The sequence below is a fragment of the Sphaeramia orbicularis genome, chromosome 12 (assembly GCF_902148855.1).
Source record: "Sphaeramia orbicularis chromosome 12, fSphaOr1.1, whole genome shotgun sequence".
NCBI lineage: Eukaryota > Metazoa > Chordata > Actinopteri > Kurtiformes > Apogonidae > Sphaeramia > Sphaeramia orbicularis.
Genome location: NC_043968.1, coordinates 36,910,352 through 36,927,522, shown reverse-complemented (window position 1 = coordinate 36,927,522; position 17,171 = coordinate 36,910,352).

Sequence of the window (17,171 nt, the reverse complement as noted above, 5' to 3'; positions counted from 1 at the left end):
GTGGTTTGTTGTTGCTGTTTTGTGGCTTCACAATGGGCCTGTGTGTATTGGGGTGGGATTTTGAATGTGTGTGGGTGGGAAGTGTGGGAGTTTCTGAATGTATATGTATGTGGACAAACGTGAGGGGTGAAGGGATGGAAAGATAGTGTTGCGTGTTTTATATTTGCCAAGCTCTTGAGTAACAGGGAATTGAAAATAGATTTTTCTCTATCAGTGATTCGGGTAATTCCAGTCTCAAAGAGGAGACGATTGACTGAAGAGATGATGTACCCAGTCATGTTTATATAACTGTCTGTCAGTCTCAGTTCACTTACCGTAGACTTCTTGACAGATTGAGGGTTGGGAAACATCTCTGAGAGTGTTATTGACCTTTTAGATATGTTTTATACAACTTGGATGAATATATTGTAATGTTAATTATTTTCAAGCAGCACTGACCTGAACAAGTGACTTTGTATCAGGACAAGTAAACTCTCCTGTTGTCATTGTACATTCCTGCAAGCCAGATGTGTTTAATATCAATGTTTATGAACCAAAAAGTGACACATCTGCATAATATGTTGTAGCATTGAGTATTTCACCTGCTGTGTGATGTTTTTGTCAGGAAGTGGTTGAGGTTGGTACATAATAAACACAATATAGGTCCACTTTTATCATATGTTGTTAATTCTGTATTAAACTAAGCCACAGGGCTCTCACCACCTAAATCTATGCAACATACGACAGATATCTAAAAAAAAAAAAAAAAAAAAAAAAAAAAAAAAAAGGGGGCAAAAACATTATAATGATTTACATTTTTACATGGAACTGTTTATGTGAAATGCAGTTTTGGTTCACATACGCTGATACATATCAGTGGGTGGAAACATTTTTATGGCGACTGGGTGGATTAGGAGGTTTTGGTTTAATTTGAACATCTCCTGGTCTACCACTCCTCTTCCTCTTCCTCTTTCTGCTTGACCAGCTCAGTGTGACCACCAGGTCTAGGCCAGTGGAGGGCTGAGGTAGGCCTCAGATGAAAGCTGGGATTGTTGCGGGGTGGGACAGGTTCCTCTGTAGCACCTGGCCATCTGGACATTACATCCCCCAGAGCTGTAATAGATGCCCCCCTTCCCCTTTAACTCCTGGCTGAAGACCCATAATGGACGCCCCCACCGGCCCCTAAGGGGAGCCCCTGTGGGACTTCAGTTTGGGAGGTTGTGCAACTGGATAATGGGCTTCATTTAAAGCTCCATTCATGGTAAAGCTGGAACCGGCTCTGCAGAGCTGTGAACTGCCATGGAGAGGTCGCTTGGGTCACAGTGGGGTTCACACAGCCCTGACCACCAGCCGGTAGTTAAAACTCGATCACTAACACCGACCCATACCATTACCTGCCTTCTGCTGCTGAGGTGACAGGTCTACAGGGGAGGGGCCTGTAGCACAGGTGTGTGTTCCTGATTCAGGTTACTCATATCCAAGCTATTGACTAGCTTGTCCATTTTAAACCTGAGCAAACTTGATTAAATCTAAAGGCCACTACACTGATCTGAACAAGAAAAAGGAAAGCATTCGTGCCCTGCTTTGACCTTTTTGTGGTTCAGCAGAAAGACAGGAACACCTGGGAAAGATGAGGGCAGGTGTGTGTGTGTTGATGTGTGTGTTAGAGTAAGAAGGGACTCACCACTGCATGAAGGAATGTTCAAATGCAACTGTTCATTAACACAGAGAAGTCATTGGTTTATTTCACTCTCTTCACCTCAGGCTACTTACATTAAAATTCTTGATTTCCATTTATTTTCTAAACCTTTAAGTCACACATAGACACACACGTGTTTCAACAACTGTATGCTGATATAGACACATACTAGTCTACTACTCACATGTGCGTGAAAGGTGAGTTACACTTGCAATAATTCATAAAGCGAGGTGAAATGAAGTGCATGAGGACATGTTTTTGACATGTGATGATTTACTGGGTCTGTGTATCTGGTATTTTCACATACCATTATCTTTTACTATATAGTGCTCTGTCATGACATACTGTAATGTGAATTCTAAGAAATTTTAGTTTACTTTATCCAATGTTTTAATATATTAAGTATTGAGTTTTACTTAGAAAATGTCAAAATCTGACACTCACACACTCCTCGCATTCCTGAAGTGGTGTAACAGATGAGGCAAGATTTGACATGAAAAACAGCGAGGCCGAGACTGAAGCTCGTCCTGAACAGTTGAACTTTTGTCTTGGTTGTTACCTTCAAACACACACACACACAGACAGAGCTACTTTTTTCAAGAGTGTCACAGTTGCTCTTTTTTCTGCCTCCTAATCATCTCCTCTGCTGCTGGGAAGGTAAAGAGTTTGAGCAGCTCTCCCCCAGGGGCCTCTTCATCTCATCACCTCTCATGGTAACATGTCAGCTATGATTGGAGAAGTGAGACAGAGATATTCCAATTAGCTGAAACTGCTGCTTTACAGTGCACTGGCCTTGAGCTGCTGACAGGAGGGCAGCTGGATGGAAGACTACTACTTTATTTAGTGGTGCCTCGATGCAGGGCAGTGCAGTCTGCACTAAAGTCAGTGTGCTTCATGGAAACCATTCACCTCACTTTAAAAATGACTAACATTTAAAAATGTAACTTATATAAACACTTTATTTCCCCAGTATTAGGCCTTTCAAAGTGAACTCAACATGTCATGAGGCAAACCTCATCAGTCATGAAACAATATTGTATACATCTAAAACTGGGGCTCACAAGAATTTTATTACTTTGCATGCATTGTTCTATAAAGTTTTTTCTTCACATTTATTAATTAACATCAGATTTGACATGTATCTTTTATGCATAAAGAAAGTTTTAGTTCTGAATGAAAAGCACCAGTCAATTCTAAGATTATAGTTAAAAACAGCCTTTTAGGATAAGTGCAGCAAGTCTCATAATGTTGCTAAAGCCCTGGTAGATTAGATTAGATTAGATTAGATTAGATTAGATTAGATTAGATTAAACTTTATTCATCCCACAACAAGGAAATTCAATGGTCAAGGCAGCAACAGAATAAAGTGCAAGAAAATGTGTGCATGCATAAAGGTGCAAAAAACAATATAAAATAATAATAATAATAATAATAATAATAATAATAATAATAATAATAATAATAATAAAAGTAATCAAACTATACAGACTTTTTTTATTTACAACAGAGTGGAGTGGAATTGCAGTAATGAGTGCATGTATTTTAGGTGCAGGAGTTTTAATAGTTTCAATTACATGAACAGTTTATTTATGTAAGAAAAAAACATTAGGTGTTTATCATCGAAATCTATCAAGTTCCGAAAGTCTCAGATATTACACATTAACCAGCAAACTCTTAAATGTGTCAAGCCTCTGAATTTAACCTCAGTGTTGATGTTGTTGTTGCATATGAGTCTGCGATTTGTTTTGATTTGAACCCTGAGGTAGCTCTGGGTTTGTGTTTGTTACTGTGGACCTCCTCAGCTCCAGATAGATGCCAGAAAAACAACTGAAAATATTAGTTCATTCTGCACAAATAAACTTCCAGTAGAAGAAAAATAATATTATGGGCATTCACTAAAAGGCAATGTTACTGATGCATTATAATACTACTATGAATAGAATTTGTCTTGGGACATTAGTAGTTATCAAAGTAAGATATAGCAATAAGAATATGCAAAAACCTACTGTGGATGTATTATTTTTTTGTTCTGAATGAATGAATGTGTTAAATGTAACCAGGTATTTGGCTTCTCAAAAACAAAATTTTATCTCATGGCTCAGTTAGAAAGAAAACAAAGAAGAAAAGCCAAACAGTTCTTATGGCAGTTTTATTATTGGTCTTTTAAAAAACCATTAGAGCTCTTCTCCTCTTAACAGTCTAGTGTGACATGTTGGCATGTTTTAAAAACTCCCAGCGCGTGCTCTGCTTAGTTTTCCCCAACACATTTTGTCGACCTTTTCTGGGGCAAGGTGACGCTATCAGTACGAGGGATCTTATCAGCTGTGTAATGTGTCATAAGTGGTAATGTAACTGAGGTGTGTGTCTGTCTTCGTGTGTGTTGGGTTGGGTAGATGTGTGGCAGAGTGATGGTGATGGTGATAGGTGTGATAAATGTGCCGATGTGCCAGTCATTTCTGATACGCCCAGTAGCCTGAGGGGGGGAACAGGGAAGAAGAGATGGGACGTGTTTGATAAATATGGGAGAGATTTCATCTGCAAACAAGGGAAACGTTAGATTTCTGATTAGGCCTACATGTCTGGAGGCTGCACTCGCTTTGGAGGACTGAGATTCATGATTTTTGCTCAGTGACAGCTGCGTAAAGTAGCACAGATAGCAATAAGAACGAGATGTTGGTTTTATAACTGGTGTTAGTGAGTGGGCACTGAAAAGGAGATCTGCTCAGCTTGATAAATACATAAACTACACAAGGATTCACACACATCGATGTTATTGCAGATCTCAACTACTACGACTACTCTGATATTTTAAGCAGAGCCATCTTCCTCACCTTACTTTTTTGTGTTTGTGTGTGTATAGTGTGTGTGTGGGGCTGTGTGGAATGTTTCTGTACCTGCATCGACAGGTTACTCAGCTCTTCTTCTTTACCTGTCAGACCCGCAGGGCCGGGTCAAAGCACAGTTTATGTGTCTGCATGACGCTTTGTGTGTATATGGTATATGTGTGTGTGGGTTAATGTGTTTTTGGGGATTTCGTGTTGACTGTGTACACAGCTCAAAGTCAGTTTGTGGGATTAAATTTGCACGTTTTGTCATTTGCATGTGAACTACCTGCATTCTCCATTTTTACTGAGCTGTAACGCAACAGTACATACAACCAAGAATGGTTTGTTATTACTAGCAATAATGACTAACACATTTCTATTCCAGTGTACATTATTATAAATAATCAAAATGATCACACCTCTTAAAGGAAGATGTTTGGAGATCCAGGAAATACCACATTCATCTCTAAGTTTTTTAAGAACATTAAAAGCATTTTTTGTTTCGTTATGTATTGTTTCACTATATGTAGAAATGTATTATTATAAGACGGTGATACTGAAGTGTGTCCAGGTCATAGACTGCATATAATTCATAGATGAAAGAACTGTGTTTTCACCCATAGGTTTCTGAACTGCCATTAATCTGCAATTTACCCATTATCATGTTGAACTGGAGACAACCATATTTGGACAAAAATGGGCGGAGCTACAGGAGTACATTGATCTGTGAGAGATCATGGATGAAGTGATGCTAAATGCCAGTAAACTTCATCAATTCTTGTGTAACAAAGTCATTTTACTATCATGTTAGTGGAGTCTTTTAACCATAACAGCTGTAGAGCTGTTTGCCAAGAAATAATGTTTTATGAAATAAGAAAGTAAGGAAACACACAGGCCAATTAATCAAAATCCAACACACTGGACCACCTGAGATCCTACTGAACTGATGGTACTAGAATGACTCCTGGATAAAAAATATTGACTTAGTATTTTTTAGAAAGATGTTCAGTCTAAATGTACGGAGGCCAAGGCCACATCCAGTGGCCGTCAGTGGTATTACAACATTAAGAAAATTCCACATTGGCTTTATTTTGGAGCTGAGGTTCTTGTCCCTTGGTGCTGACCCAATGCTGATTAGCGCGTGGCAGTGATAAATTTTCTGAACTGCCAGTAGCTCCTAAAAGACATACAAATATCTCTCAGTCGGAAAAATAATTTAATTTGTAGTAGGAGATTATGTTGTAAGGTAGCGTTGCTGTTTTGAATACCATTTGTGATGAAAATCTGACTCACAGTCCACAGATGAGGTGACATTTATGCTAATGAAATAGCTTTAAGTAATATTTTATGTGAATGTTAAGGAAGAGGATATGACACCACTGGCATATGACCAAATGAAATAGGTTGTTTAATAGCCCTATCAGCCCGCCGGTGGGCTGATAGGGCTAAAACAATATTAGGGCTAAAAAATTATATTAATATTCATCTACTATAAAAATATAATAAATCAGGACAATGGATGTTTTTTTTTCAACTTTTGCTCAAAGTTTAGACCCTAATGTTAATAAAAGTACATCAAAAGTGTATTTTAGTGCAAACTTTAATGTTCAAACATGATTTTTAATCTTTTAATCTAAGGGGTGAAATATACGCTATTAAAAATCTCCGACACGAACAATTAATTTATGCATATCATCGCCAATCCAGCCGAAAAAAAACAGGCGAGGATAAAAAATTCTAATTTCTCTTTTAGTTTGTTACAGTTTACTCAGGTACAGTAATAGATACAATATTTTCGACAATGGGAATAGATTCTGTGAGGTCTCTAAATGTCCATAGACACCAAGAACATCCAAATGAACCTTATTATTGTGAAGTAATTCTTCAATTACTTTGGGTAGGTCTTTTTAGGCATTTTTCCCCTGAAAATATGGTCAGGGTTTAACAGGTTAACTGATTAATAATATGTACTTATCTGAAGGTACTGTTGGAAACAAATTTTATAAAGAAATTCTAATGCAGTATTGTTGCATATAAAATTCAAAAACTTTTATTCATTTAGTACAGGTTGAAGAATAAACACACACTTTTGCAACATGGCAACACATTGGTCCTTTCTGTCCCAAGGTAAATATTAGCTTCTTAATGGGAGAAACTTGACAGTTCATGTAATGGCTGATTGCAACTAAGGTTAAAAGTATTTACCATGTAGCCCGTTACACTTGTTATACTGCAAATAGTTTTAAAATGCCTCAATTAAAAGAGTCTCCCATGTGTCTCCTTGGCAAATAGAAGTACTTCTAAGACCACATCTTGGTTAAACACTACGGTTTCTGCTTTCATAAATATGTTATTGTAACTGGAATATGTCTTTAATATTTCCTCATAGGACTGAGCCGAGCAGTCTCATATCACTGGTTAGTGCATAATTACCAACAGAATTTTATATAAAAAGAAAAGAAAATTAAAACATTGTTTGGAGCAGCATGTCTGCAACGCCAGTCTAAACAGAATGGTAATAAAACAACAATCAGGCTATTTCAAACATCTGACTGGAGGCAAAATACACAAAATTCCTAAACACAGTCATCATCTAAGTTTAGGAAACTTGTTGTTGTTGCTGGTCTTTATCAGACTAGAGTATGTCCCACTACTCTGCTCATGAATATTATGGCAGCAGAATAATCATTTTAGTGGGGGCAAGAAAAAACTGTTGGCTTTGAAAGAGTAACAGGTAGCTGTAAGTGGTGGAGGGGCAGAAATTAGCTTTCTATTTCTGTTAGCCGCCCTGCGTTTTGGAGTGTTTCTCTTTCAGGGATAGTGTGTCGCTTGCTCTATAGAGGGCCTTGTTCCTGGGCCTGTATTGTTTTACCGGATCGCCCATTGTGCTCTCAGACAGAGAGGGAGGGGGGTTGGGGGGTGGCCTGGTGCCAGCCGTGGCTACACCGGCTGCCAGCCTCCCGCCAGGACACACACATACGCACACACACACAGCGGAATCGAGAAGCCCTGGATGCGAATGCCGGCCATGGATGGATCAGAACCACTCAGGCCCAACCACAGCTCTGTTACACAAGCACACACACATAAAGTAAAAATGAGTAAAGACCAACAAAAGTAAATGACAGCACTTATCTATTCAGACCGTAACTATTTCACAACAATAATGTGTACACAGAAATAGAATGACTAATATCTGCAACACATGCAAATAAACATTTATTATTTTTTAGTATTTATAACTGTCATGATATTCTTTATCATTCTTCACTGCTGTCAGTCTTAAAATATTATCGTTATTATTGTATTATATTGTGTTATAATTATTACTATCTCCTATAATTTTCCATGTATGTATGTACAACTCTGGCTTGACTAATTAATATTGTAAACATTTCAGAATAAAATACAAAAGTGTAAAATGTCCATATATGAAAAGGACACAAATTGTTAACATTAAGCATTTTGGATATCTAAAGCGTACTACAGAGGCTTATAACATTAGAAGTTAGGCGGATTCAAAGGGGTATTCACTTTGCCTCTTGTCACACCATCATTATCTGTTAACAAATAAGCACTGCCAATGTTGTTCTTTGTCAGAATGTAAGTAACTTAGATGTATGTTTGGTTTTCATATGCATCTAAAACTAAACTTTATGACTTTTGCTTTCTTTTTCCGATTTCATTGATCAGTCTTGGTGGAAGGATACTTTCTAATTCATTATGGAAACTGTTACTGTTTTCAGTTATCACCCATAAGTATCTAGTACTACAGAGGTAGCTTGATAGCGATCTGTATTGTGGTTACCTAGGATAAATATAGCTTACTGAACAGACAGTAGCACAGTACTGAAAGTGACAGAGACCAGTAAAGAAAGAACACAGAGTTCTTGCTCTACTGCAATTAAAACAACCTGCTTGTATCCTTTGTCTCTTTACACTTAACAAAACAAGGCAGTGTAATGTGATTTTAGACAGCATGTTATTGCTATGAGGCCTGACCTAACAGGACTCATGTCTAATATGACAAATATCATACACACGAAGACATTTTTGATAGTAATGTCTTGTTTCTTGTTGGCTGGCAGCTAAACAAGCAAAAAAAAAAAAATCTTTAATGGGCTAGTTTTCAAGCAACAACGTCATCAATTATATCTGATTTTATAGTGTAGTGTTATACTGCAGTATTAAAGATAACATCAGGCAAATATTTCATATGCTCTCAGGTTACAGTTTTTGGAAAAGGTGAATTCACAGGTTTCATTTGGGTTTTCAACGGGTGGTGAGATGTAAATTGTAGGTTTTAATTTGAGCAGGAAGAGGAAGTTACGGTGCTATTGGTGTGTCTGTCAAAACCTAAGTAAACCTCAATTAAACCTTAAAGGTAGAGTAAAAAATCTTCACTCATCACCACTTTTTTATATTCAATAAACATCTTTTCATAGTCTGCTGTACATCTCTCTTGTGTTTGTGCACAGGTCTTCCTGAGTAAATGGGGGGAAAAAAAACCAAAGTACCTCCGATCTGTCCACACAACACTGTTTTGCATAACGACATCACAGGTCATTTGATTTTGGGTTAAAGTATCACCGGCTCTTCTGAAGAATTGCTTACTCTACCTTTAAGCACAAGTTAAAGCAGAAACTTAGGGGCTCCAAACAGCGTGAGTCTTAAAAACAAGTTGCTTCGTGTATGCAAGTATTACAGTACTCCTTTTGTATAAAGATGAACACACACACACACACACACATATGAAACAGCACTAGGCTGTTGGGATGAAGTAATGTGCTTTAGCTGTTATATTTCTGGTTTGACAGACTTTTACAAACAGAATGACAGACGGAGTGTCTGACTAGGGGTGGGAGGTCTGACTCATCCAATTGCACTTGCCAGGTTTTATTATAATTAATAAAGATGTAATGATAATCCTCATCTGATTGTAAAATACTCAGACTTGGCAACGCTCCAGAGGGAATTGCTTCCTCTGACAAATTATTGCTGAATTACAGGCAGTAATCTATCTGTCTACCCTGATTTTCAAGAGCCTTTTTTTCCCCTTCAAATGACTTTGATCTGTCTGTCATTTCTTTCTCGAGTATTATTGTCTCAAAACGATAGTGTCAGCTCCACCTACCAAGGATAGTGATGGGTCATGCAGAGTAAAATAAGAAGTAAAACCATGAAAGTGTCCTATACACTCTGCCCTCATGACATTTGATCTACTTCCTCTCTGTTGTCACCCATAAAACCTGGGTTAATAAGTTTTACACTTAACAGCTTTTACAATTGTAAATGTAATAGTTTTCTTTATTTGTTAATTAGACTGACAGACCAGACGTACAAATCCTGCCTTTACTGAGTAACTATTTCAGTTATAATCATAGAGGGGCTGGCATTGTCTTTGCTTCTGCTTCTGTAGCTGGGTTTCCATTACCCTCATAAATGCACAAAATGTAAATTGTGCAATAGAAAATTGGTAATGGAAACACAGAAATGTCGCAAAAACTGTCAAAGATCGCAAAAAAAGTTTTTACGCTCTCATGAGATGGTTTTTGAGACGTTTTTATATAGAAGTATTGTGCAAAAGTGTAATGGAAACACATTTTACGCATTTTCACTAGTCCCAGGCATGACGAGTCCGGTGCCACGAGAGGTTCAATAACATAACAGTTCATTAAATGTTGCCCAGGTCATTCAGAAATTCTGGATCCACAACTGATTCGTGAATTTTGTACAATTATCTTCCAGAAATCCATTATGCATGGCCGCTGCCATAAATAAGGACATTGCCTTGGGACGATCAAGCGTGTCTGAAATTGTGAAATTGTGAAGTATGCATGGACCACACCCCCTTCTCTCTCTCTGCAAGAACTACGACATATCGCGAGACGGGTAGACAGGACTTTTCTAGAATCAGCATCAGAAGCCAAACACTCTGCAATGAAAACACCTACAAGTAGCATACTTTGTGGAAATTGCAGAATTATTGCTTTTATTTTGCGGAAAACTGTAGTGGAAACCCAGTTTGTGTGTGTTACAACTTTGAAAGTCAAGAACAACAGTCTCCACATTGGAACAACATGTATAAAAATGGCAAGTTTTGACAATCACACATTTTTTTTATCGGTTTAGTCATTCTATTATTACAGCATATGTTCTCATACGCACCTGTTCGATCTGCTGATGCTTTTGCAAAGTCACTAATGCTATGTTCTACATTCAGCCCAATCCAAGACGAGGTGTGAAATAAAAGCAAATCAAAACTAAGCAAACAACCCAGAGTTTTTTCCTTTATTCCAGAATCATAGTGGATGGTGCCAAACCTGCAGCTGCATCTACAGCTCTGGCAGAATGTGGAGTCTACACATTGATATTCATTTATAGAGGTGCTTTTATTAACCATATCGACACCCTTTCCACTGGTCTGTGGTTCACGTGTTTATGAGAACTCCATATTGTGCACATCAGTGTCACAACTGTTACAAAGTGTTGTGGTTTCATTAAAATAGTCTTTGCTCCAATAGTTGTTTTAAATATTGGTTCAGCCAATCCTTCAGGAAAACTAAACTAAACCCAACAACATGAATGAAAATTTCTCAGATGCACTTTTTTCCCTCTGATGAGAATGCTCTTAGTGTCTATCCATCTGTCACTCTGTCAAACTAACTCATTTACAAAGCCATGTGGCATAGTTTTACTACATGTGTTTCTTGGAGATGGAATATGTTAAGAAAACTAAAAACAGGAAGAAGCAAAACAGCCTCTTGTGTATAAAATGCGACTAAAATTAAAATCAAATGTGAAGTCATGCACAGTATGTGGACTCACTTCTAATTACAAATGGCTTATGCTAATTTCATGATTCCTTGTGTACATAACCACAGCTATGTATAGGGACTGCCCTGATTTTATTGGTATTAACAAACAGTCAGAAGTCAGAACATGTCTGCGCCTAACGATGAAAGCCAGAAATATGGCGGGAGCCCATGTAAATTATGATATGTCACGTCTAAACTAGAACTGCTGCAATAAAGCATTTGCAGTACTTCCCTGTATATGAGCAAAAGCAGTACTCCTACTCCTCCTGTAGTAGCTGTGCAGTGACAACCTCTCCTTGTCTTTTCCCTCGTCTTTGTTGGTGGTAAACTGCAGCGTTAATGAAGAAATCTGTTGACTAATGCTTCAGAACAGAGTGAATGGTTTCTGAGCAGGACAATAAACATGTGAAATGCTTGCACAATAACAGACGTAAATCTGCGCTTGGGGCAAAGAGGAGGTGCGAGGAGCTTGGCAGTCTCTCTTATGTCTCATCTTGCTCTTCACCCACTCTTCTCTCATCATAATATGGGTGCTAGATCAGCTTGAACAGAAAACAAAACTCCCTGGTAAATGAAAAGATGGAGGGCAGAAGTCAGGAGTATGATTTATACTTGTCTCCTTTGTTTATTAGTGTATATATACAAAATTCTCTACAAAATTCTCTAATATTGACAGTGATAACTCTATCCACCACGTACACATTACACAATGTTGTTTTAGTAGTCAGTTTAGTACATACCAGAGTAGACAAATGCACACACACACACATACACACACACAGTCACCTCCTGATGCCAGAATGGCTAATTACAGGTGTGGATGTTTAAGTGATTGGTGTGAGTTTCTGAGTGTGTGTTTGTGTGAGCCAGGGATCAGGTGGACACTTAAGCACTCTTGTTGCCTTTCACTCATACTCTTTGGTAATCCTACAGGCCATAATGCTCAACACTGTTGCTCACTTTCTGTCAGACACACCTCAGGCCTTCCTCTCTTCAGACATGTATGTATGTGTGTGTTTTTACATGTGTTTGCTCTGCCTCGTCTTGTTCCTGAAGTGAACATCAGCCCATATAGTGTCCAGACGAAGGATTAGAAAGACGCAAGATTTGAGAAAATAGTTTACATTTAGCCCCTTATAGATGAAGCGCTCTTGGTTTATTTTATGACAAATGTTGACAGTTAAAACTAATCATCTCAGCCAACCCTGCAGGTGCAACAGTTTCAGGATCTGCTATCACTGAGATGTTTTTATGAGCAAAAGGCAGCAGATGAAACACCATCTATTAGTAGAAAGTCTGTGAGTCGGCAAAGGAAAAAAAAAAAAGGTGATGCCTAAACCAAACAGCATCATTAATTCGTCACCATGAATCAGTCTACATCAATCCACTCCTCATCACTATTAATCTGTGGTGTCAGCTTCCATAAACAATACCTCACGGTGAGAATCAAGCGAGCTTTCCACAGTGTAACACAACACAGCGCAGACATACTACCCTCCACTGGCTCTAATAATATGGATCTTTCCTTTAGACCCCAGATATAATTTATTAACAGGCCTGGACTAAAGAAGGCCTTGGTTCTTGTGTGTGATGGAGAGAAGAGAGAAAGCTCACCTCTCAGATGACGAAGTATTTGTTTATGCCGGCTAATCTCAAAGGTGGATTTTTTAACCATTGTGGAGTGTGTCTTTGTGTTTGCTTACAAAAAAAAAAAAAAAAAAGGACTACTCAATGTAAATGAATGGGGATCACGGTTAACCCCTCTAGGGAGTGAGTGAGAGAGAGTGTGTATGTGAATCTAGTTCAGCCATCTTAATCCAGCACCCAGACTCTTGGCTCCTTGGCTCATCAAAGTGAGAGGCCAGCAGTAGCCAGCCCAGATTTAATCTCTGTGTGTTTGTTTGTATGAGTGTGTGTATGTGTGGGAGGGGCGGCAGCATTGTGGCCACTTCATACGCTCAAGGGCTTTGCGGTGTGATAGCAGAGCTAACGTTAGCATCATTTCTATCTTTTGGTCAACAGTGGAGTGAGAGGGATCTATTGTTGCATTCACACTCTTGCAGCTGTACAGGCTGTGTGATGTCATGAAGAGCTGTCAGCTGGAGATAAACTGACACAGGTCTGAGTTTGCACCTCTCAGCCAGAACAAACAAACTGAGCTTTGTGTTGGATAAGAGGCAAAGACGGTGGACAGTTTGTTTTCCTACGTGTAACCATCAGAAAGTAGAGTAGGTGTTCGGGTTTAACAAGTTTCAAATTATTTAGAAGCCAGGATTTTGATCATTAAATAACTTTCACAAAGATATTTCTCAAAAAGTCAAGAACAGAAGAGGTTTGTAGAAGCCAATAACGTAATAATGGGCGATAACATAATAAATTTGCCATTTTGAAAATGTAGTAAGCCAGTAACGTAATATCTGGCCAACAACATAATAAAAGTCCTGAACCGATAACATAATAACTTTTGGTCAATAACGTTATAACTTATTGGCTGGTTATTACGTTACTGACCTGGTAAAAAAAATAATAATTCTTTGCAAATGTAATAACATAATAAGTTATAACGTTATTGGCCAAAAGCTATCACGTTATCGGTTGGACTTTTATTACGTTATTGGCCAGATATTACGTTACTGGCCTATTACATTTTAAAAATGGCAACTTTATTACGTTATCGGCCGTTATTACGTTATCGGTTGTTATTACATTATTAGCTTCTACAAGGTTGATCTCCCGTGACTCTGAGAACAACATATGAGTGTTTGTGGATTTTCATGTCTAATGCCTCTCTACAAGATGATGGATTGGTACCCCAATAGAAAGCAGGGGAAAATGCACCAAATACCACACATAGCCTTAATATGTACACAATAAATGTTGCGATTCAGCTGTGACACAACCACAGCTGAAACTCGGTCAATTTCAGGCACAGGGACAACTTGGCAAGGGTCAAACCTGTGAAGTTTCTTGTCACTCCTGGGGCTGTAAGAACAAAATGATGTAATTTTGTTCTCACAGTCCCAGTTTGGGAATTCTCGGAGCTTGTTTTCGACTCACCATCAGGACAGAACTTTCTTCTTGTGTGGTGTTCTTGGACACCACACCACACTGGTCAGAAATGTAAAGTGAGCATGATTAATGTGGAAATGCAGAGGATCTCCCATGAGTTCTGCTCTTGAGTTTCTCATGCAGTATGAGATGCCCTGTCCGGAGCAACCTTTGTTCTTGTTCTTGCCACCTCGAGAAAACAAACTAATTTCTCTGTTCTCACGGAATATGTAGCAGGGCTGAGTAAAAGATCATGGCTGGAGCTAAAGTAAGAAACTTCAATAATGACATATCCACAGCAAAAATCATGTGCAACAGAGCACCATTAAGGCCTGGGAGTGGTGCTCAAACAGTACTACAGTTTGGTCTTTTTCCTCTAATCTCTGTACCTGTGTTTTTTACTACAGTAAAAACATACGCTGATAAGAAGTGAAAGTGATTTTTTTTTTTTAGTGGCTACAACACTACGTGACAGCGGTGCAACACCTCCACCATGTTGGACTGAAAGCACCAGAGGTCCATATTTGCTTCTGTGATCTTTGTCCATACTGACCTCCTTTCACTGAGGACTTAAATATAACGATGCCACCAGATTGTTCCATAATACATCTGTCCATGTATCTCAAGTCAAGTCAATATCATTTATATATTAGAAAACATCATAAATTAATATTGGTGGCCCCTCTTTTGACTTCTGGTTAAATAATTTAACCTCAAGTTTAGCTCTTGAGAAACTGACATATAAGGTTAAAAAGAGAACTTCGGAATTCTATAACATTTGGAAGATGTTTTTGGATTTAATTAAGAATGGTGATAATGAAGGGGTAGTGAGTAAGTGACAAATTGGGACATTTTGTTTGATGTGGGAATGTACATGTATAGTATTATTTCAACTCTATACCTAAGTTTTATTTATTATGTTATTTAATCAGCTGTTTCTATGTAATGCTGTCAGATTAATGTTTGTCACATCTTTTTCAGATTTATTTTATTTATTTTCATTTTATGTATTTATTTTGATTATTTATATGTATTTATTTTCATTTATTCATTTATATATTTATTTTTTCTCTGCCATGTTCAAGATGTTCATGATGTTCAAAGTTTTGTATGAATGAAAAATAATAAATAAATGTTTATAAAAGAAAGAAAATATCACAAATTACAAATTCCCTCATTGACTATTGTTATGCATTCATTCATGCCACTTCTAGAGATCACCTATAGAAACACTAGTCACTATTATTTTACATAACTGACATAACTGTCAGGCTTGACTTTGTGCAGTGTACAGTAGTTTACTTTAGATGACTTTATTATTTATTTCTTTTTATTGTACGTCTATCTATCCTCACTTCTTTAGTCTCCTTTTAGTTTTCCATTAATTTACATATTAAAATTTTACTAGTAAAACTGGAAATAACATCTGTAGTCTCACTTTCAGTTGTGCAATCACAATCTGTGTGACTATGAAATCAAGCAAAAAAAAAAAAAAAAAAAAAAAATTAATTTGTGCCAAAGTAAAAATGCAACTGTTGTTTAAATATAATTGTGACACTCTATCCCAGGTTTCATTTGACAGTGTTTCTGTTCACAAAAGCAAGATCAGTGCAAAGTTTACACTGATTAAGACCAAAGCTTGGATGTGTGTCAGTTTATTAACCATCTTTGAATAAACAGGTTATGTAATCAGAATATCTAGGTGTAAATGTACTGGAAAGCACAGTTTAGTCTGGGTACATCCTTGTGTATGTGAGTCACTCCACACATACACTGAAGCAAAAGGAAATACATCTGTATTTGATGTTGCTCCATTCTTCTTGTGTTGCTGCTCAAATTACCAAAAAGCTTCCTGTGTTCTGCAAAAGATGACTCACTTTTTTCTTGATTTACGTTACCTGGGGGATGGCATCGTTTCACTGCTGCTCTCTGTGTATTTCCAATGATTTTTAACATTTTTTAAAAATAGTTTACATTTGTATTTTACTGCAAAAAAATGCAAAACAAAAATGAAATGATAATCTAAAGAGAAACAATCTCAGTGCCGTAGCTGTCTTTTTGCAGTGCAGTGTGTGGTATTGTGGGTAGAGTGATGCAGGAATGGAAATCTACCTACTCATATCAAGCCTTTCGTCACACCAAGTTGTTGCCAAGATACATAGATCACTTTATATTAAATTCCTTCAACTAACCTGACACACGGCTATAAATCAGAGCATGAAAGGAAAGCTAATCTGTGTCTCTACCACACTCCCTGTCTCCTTTTCTTTTCTCCAACCCAAATGTCTCTTAGTCACTATGCCAAAAATGCCTGGATTTTTATGCATTCACCAGCGCTGCGGTCACTGCAGGTCAAACCACTTAACTGTCTCCATCTTTTAGTGTTGGCTTGATTATGGGTGGGGGGTCTTCTCTGACAGATGCTTTCATCCTTTCTCTGTTTATAATTATGCATAAGTGATTCAGACTGAAGTATGCTTGGTTGATTTCCCTGCATTCCCTAAGGTGTTATTTACCCTGGTGTCTGAGGTCTGATCAGGCAAACTGTTTGCCTCATAAAGACATGACTGAAAAGGGCCAAGGCTTGATAAACATTTCCTCAAAGTCCTATCTGCACCTCGCAGGTTTTCCTGGACCGACATATTCTCTGCTGATGTGGCAAATGAAAATCACTTACATAACTTTTACAAGTACTTTGTTAAATAAGGGCAGAAAGTGTAAGATTGTTCTTCTTTCTTCTCCTTTTCATTTATAATCTCTAAAGCAAATTTTCTTTTTTTGTGTCTTTCGTTTATCTTATGA